Raw genomic sequence first — 6,202 nt, 5'->3', positions numbered from 1 at the left:
GCGGCGCCAAAAACTTGGTAGGCCCGAAGGTGTGTGAAAATTAAGCGATAAAAACGGGCCTACAGTAATACCGCAAGTGCACGGTCGTCGGTTGTAGCTCGTGCAAGTACGGGTCGATCCACAGAGACTGGGGGTGTTTGGAGTTTCTAGCTATTTGGGCTCTAAATTGCTATTGGGCTTCTAATTGTGCTTTGGGCTTAGTGGGTTTTTGTAACAATGAAATGGTTTTGGGCTCAGTGGGCTTTTGGATTGACTGTGAACTTATGGGCTTTTGGTATTTTGAATTGCACTGGGCCTTGGGCTAACAGTGACTGTGAATTGGGCTCAATGTCTTTTGATGTGAACTGGGCCGTTGGGCCTTAGGTTTCTAAACAGATACAGTGGGCTTTTGTAATGACTGGACTTATAGCCCAGAATTGAACTGGACCTGGAGCAGCAGCAGTGGTGGCTTCAACAGCAGCAGAAGCAGTGCACAGCAGCAGCAACAGCAACAGCAAGTAGTAGCAGCTGGGGGAGAACTGGCAGCAAGGCCAGGGAAGGAAAAGGGCAGAAAAGCCAAAAAGACATTACACCCTTGGGTGAAGCTCTGGCTATTCCAGCATATCCAAAACATTACACCCTCACTTTCTATTTATAATCAGAACACCCAATTAGGGTTTTTACACCAAACACCCAAATTTAACAAAATTAGGGTTTATAGGAATTTGGGAAAAACTCACCATACCCTCTGAATTTGCTGTCCCCTCTGCAATTGAGCGCTGACCCATGCTTCAACTTGCTTCTGCTACTCGAACGCTGCTCCAATTTCCTTCTTCTCTCCACTGTGAAACCCTAGTTCCATCTCTGTCTTGGATGTAGCACCTAAGAGTGGTGGGTGCTAAGAACAAGAAGGAGAGTAACTAGGGTATGGTTGTTCTGATGATGGTCGGCTGGGGAGGTGATGGTGGCGATGGGTGAGGTGATGACTGCAACTGTCGGGGGAGGAAGAGGTTTTTGGGAGAATGGAATTTTGGGGAAGAAGAAGGTGGGTGTTTGTTTTGGGTCGATGGGTTTGATGTTTAGGTGTTGGTCAGGTGCAGCGGAGTTTGATGAACAACGAGTGAAAGGCGTTGGATCATCAACTTCAGATTGAATCTAACGGCAAGATAGAAGAAGGCTCTGAGCGACCGTTGGATTAAGTGATACAACGAAGCTGACGGCTCCAGATGGAGTTAGGTACTATGGTGTTTGACCGGAGCTTTGGATTTTGATGCACAATGATGAGGCGACCGTTGGATGACAAGATGGATCCAATCTGACGGCTCTCATGGAAATGGGTATGGATAATGGAAATGGATTTGGGTAAGGGTTTTGGGCCTTGGGTATGCCAAGCCCATATATTCTTTAAGAACAATTCTTCCTCTTCAACCCAATTCTAGTTGATCCGGCTCTTGCAAACATCATTCTTCGCTTCCTCCTAGCGAGAGTCTTTGCCGTTTCTTTGCTCTTTTTGCTCCCTGAGTTAACCAGGCTTTATTTAGTACCTAAAAATGCAAAATTAATTAAGAAAAGTATTTATTCTTGAAAACAACGAAAACACAGAATATGGGATAAAATGTAGAATTAATGCACAAAAGATGAGTTAAATGCCAAGAAAAATATATAGAAATATGCACTTTTTAGCACTCATCATTGCAGCTGCACTGCATTTTCTTGGCCTTCATCATTCACCAGCTGAACCAACAACAACTCAATCTCCCCCTTCAGTTATTTAATCAATCTCAACCTCTCTCGCACTCAAAACAGCAACCAATACCTTCTCCATCTCAAATTGTTAACCCTATGAACACAACCCACAGAAATAGCTCCAATTCGAATAATTTTTCTACCAAAAACAAATTCAGCTCAAACCCATCTTTCTTTATCGAATCTAAACCCTTCAATCGATCTTCCTTCTCTGATTTCTCACAATTTCAGGAACCCTAACCTCCACAATCAAACTAGTTCTTCGTTTCAATTTCATTCTTCAAATTCCTCATCTCTGTTTTCTCTTCATTCGTACCAGTAAACTCTTCGTCTTTCTCGAACCATAACCCGAACCACTCGAACCCTGACTTAGCACCCATGACCTGCCGGAGTTGGACTTGGTCGCTGCTTGAAGAGATTTGGAGAAGAATAAGGAATCGAGAAACTGATTTCTCTCCACTAGTGAGGTTATAAATTGAGATAGTTATTGGCACCCCATGATTTGATATGGGCCACCCAGTGACCATTTGGCTGTCAGTCTTGGATAACTGACAGTTTAAGTTCCTGCACAATCTTTCTTTCCATGCCTTAAGAAGCCGTGTGCTTGCTAGCTTTGCCTCCGTCAACACCCTGTGCCTCCAAGTAAAGCCTTTAGCTCATATTTCTCCTCTTTTTTCGCCATATGACTCCAAAACACCTAATAACACTCAAAAGCAAACATAAGATGCATAATTTACAAGAAAACTTGCATAGAAAGCATAAACAATAGATAAATATCAAGGTGATTTAGACACCTATCAATAGCCACGATTTGCAAAGATTGCATTCCTTAATTTATAAATGTGTTAATTCACGAATAAACCGTTTTTAGAAAATAACCCACTTAAGTAAGCATAGGGGCACGCATACTTAAGTACCCGGATTGTGCTTGTTTTTGGTTCACAAACTCCAACAGAAATTCATGGGATGTGAACTTCTGATAGTACGCGTATAGGTATGCGGACTTGGTTCCGGACATCCTAAACCAGTAAAGTACGCATACTTCGGTTCAAGGATTTTGGACTTACACAAGTATGAGTTCACATACAATGTTTTTCATCAAAGTGATTTTCAAGTTATTGAAATGATCAACATGACTTTCGTCACGAGTAAAGATAAACTTGGCCAAAGCGAAAGCTTACCAACACATATTTCGAGAAATAGATAAGCGACATAAACTCGGTTCGAAATAGCAAATGTGTATAATTGAAGTCTATATAGCAATACGACTTTTGTCTCAAGATAGAAGATATAATAGATAGACTTTTGAGTGATAGATAAGTTCAAGTCTCCACATACCTTTTTGTCGATGAAGTTCCACCAATTCCTTGAGTAGTTCTTCGTCTTTGCATGATGAACGTCGTGGAGTCTAGAGCTCAACTACACTTACTATCCTAGTCCGAGACTTAGATATAAGTAGACTAGAAATCAATACTTATAGTTTTGGCATTTAAACTTGACAAACAAGCTTGAGATAGTAACGCTTGCGAGTTCAACCGAGCAGTGCTTTAATAGATGTGCATAAAAGTTAATGATGTAGTATGGCTTTAATGTTTTGGGGTTAATTTTCTTTCTTAAAAAATTGGATTGTCGAATAATATGTACTTGGTGAAGTTCCTCAAAGAGAACCAAAACTTATAAGGATCTTAATGCTCGATTTCGGTACCCTGTTAAGTCATCATTTGATTCCCAATTCTTCAGATTGATTTGACAAATCTGAACATAACAATCAATTATTATTTTATTATAATTTGAATTATCATCTGATCTCGGTGAATCATTGGTGGTGGCGAGCGATGGATGATCGTAGCTATGGTGAAACAAGATTATCTAACATCAAGTTAAAAGTGGTGTTGAGTATTAGTTTGCGAAGAGTTTAGGTGATGACAAGGTCATTTTAATCCAACTCACACAGATATATTGAATTTGTCCTAGTTAATGAGTTGACTATGATTTTTTCTCTCCTCAGATCACAATTCACTCTTCCTCTAAAAAAAATCTAAACGAATCTAAAGATTTGTTAGTGTAAATAAATAGGGAAGATAATTAGTTTACTCATTTAGTGTACGTAGTCTTGAAGCAACAAAAACTAGAACTAGGAAAGCTACTGGTAGAAAATATTTTTTGTATCAACTACTAAGTAACCTCCTAACAGGGACGACCCTGTAATACCAGCAAACCAAGCCTCGCTTGAGGCCACAAGTAAGAAGAGCCACAATTTTTTTTATTACAACTAAAAGGAAAGTGAAAAGGTAACGAGAACTGTTTTATCCTTCAGGGGTTCATAAAACTCATATGTCATGTAAGTATGCTATTATTGCTTTAAAATACTTGATTAATTATTGTTTTGTTTCTTCTGCAATCGTATTTTTTTTGATTCTTTTGATTTTTCTCTTTGTATATCTTGTGTTTTTAGTCTTTTAGATAAATCCTAGTCCGAATTGTGATCATGGGTTTTAAATTTTGGAGTCTGATTTGGTTAGCACACAAAGTTAGAATGCATTTAAACTACTATGACAATTGTGCTAAACAATTGATTGCATAAAGTTAAAATGTATTTGAACTATAATGACAATAGTTATGTATACTGTGATCATTTGAAAGCTTCTAGTGCGTTGGAACTATTAAGAAAATAGGTCTAGTGATAACGCCTTACATTGTAGATTTTGTGTCCATGAAGCTTATCAAGAACCTGCACATTAGAACTGAAAGCTTTTAGTGTACACACATGTTACATTTTAGATTGTAATATTGTTAGTGACATCTTGTGGGTGCTTATAAGTTATAACTTGTTGTTTGTTCCTCACCAAGTTGATCATGTTCAGCATGTTAAGATTTTTTACGCTATTTGTAAATTTGTTATATTCTTGATTCTCCCTTGGTTTTTTTCTACAGCTAACAAGTTAAGAGCTGAAAGAAATTATATTATGCCTCCAGTCCCAACTAGGAAGCATGAAACTGGTAAAAAAACAGAAAAGGAAGCGAAGGCTCGTTGATTTACAGAAGTCCCAAGCGGGAGAAATAGTTAAGTATTTCAAACCCCCTTCTAACAACAAAGAGAATCGACTTTCAGCCGAATATTATTGAACGCTTTTCTAGATAACAATGTTAATTTAATTTTGTTATATATAGTTTAATTTAGTTAACAATATGCCACGAGATTTTTTTTTGCCTTAGGCCACAAAAATTGCAGGACCAGCCCTGCCTCCTAATTAAGATAAACCTCAAAATAGCATTGTCAAATCGACAACCAATATCGTCAAATACAAACAAGGGAATTCGATGAGATTTTTTAGGAATTAAACAAAGGAATTTGTTGAGATCTTTTAGAAATAAAAAATCACTACAGAGAGATATCTACGGTTGGTAATATAAGTATATAACAACCTAAGCTAGTTATAAGCAGACTTACGGTTGGTTATTTTATTCAATTCCCAACCGTAACTTTTTTTTTTCAAAATTGGATTCCTCCAAAAAAATTTCGGTCATGGTTAGGAATTCATCTTCACTTAGCCATAAATTTGTCTTACGGTTGGTTATGAAGAGAACAACCCAATCATAAATCGGACTAACAACTAAAAAATTCAGGATTTTTTTTTTAGTTAATTTAACAAATTTGGTTTCTCTTTATTACATAAGATTTCACATAGCTAGATTTTCTCACTGAAAATCACTCATTTTAGTTGAGTATATCAAAATCTAAGATTTTGCAAAAAAAATAAGAAAAATAATTTATATGTTCTTCTCTTTTTTCCTTCTACTTCTCTTTCATTCAAAAATCCAAAACACCAACTCTAATTTTCTATGTCTAAACTATAAATCAAAATCATGAATCTAATGTAATAACTAATAATAAATTAGTAAATCTAATTAAATAAATAACACTAATTAGAATTAAGGTTGTTTAGCCAGTATGAAAAATATTAAGATGAGGAGCTTTTGAAATTAATAACCGATGACCCGTTTTTGTCATATTATAGCAACCCCTATATTGGAATGTGAAGCCCCTATAATAGGTTTCTAATTCTAGTAGATAGTTATTTTTGTCTGTTTTTTCTTTGTTCCCGAACAGAAAACATTTAAAAAGAACAAGAAAAAAAAATGTCAACTAATAACTAAAAACATGCCTTGTAAGACTGTAGATGGGGAAAAATGATTCGCTGGCTTTTCAGGGAATTGAAGAGACGAGCGTGTTGTCGAGAATCCTCAACCGAGCAAATTGTTCAACCTCACACAGATGCACTGCAAAGGGAGTGTTTAGATTCCAGAGATCAATCTGTAGGACTCCGGCCTAAACCAAGTCAATGGTCGTTCCAAAGTCAATTCGGACGCAAAGAGGGAGATGGGTTGATCTATAGGAGGGAAGCTGAGAATTGTGTGGGATCAATGATGATCAAGGATTGTGGATGTGTTGCAGGTTTCTGCAAGTTTTCTGTGA

The sequence above is a fragment of the Papaver somniferum genome, chromosome 9, assembly GCF_003573695.1.
Source record: "Papaver somniferum cultivar HN1 chromosome 9, ASM357369v1, whole genome shotgun sequence".
Taxonomy (NCBI): Eukaryota; Viridiplantae; Streptophyta; class Magnoliopsida; order Ranunculales; family Papaveraceae; genus Papaver; species Papaver somniferum.
The sequence above is the reverse complement of the archived record's forward strand: the minus strand, read 5'-3'. Positions refer to the sequence as shown.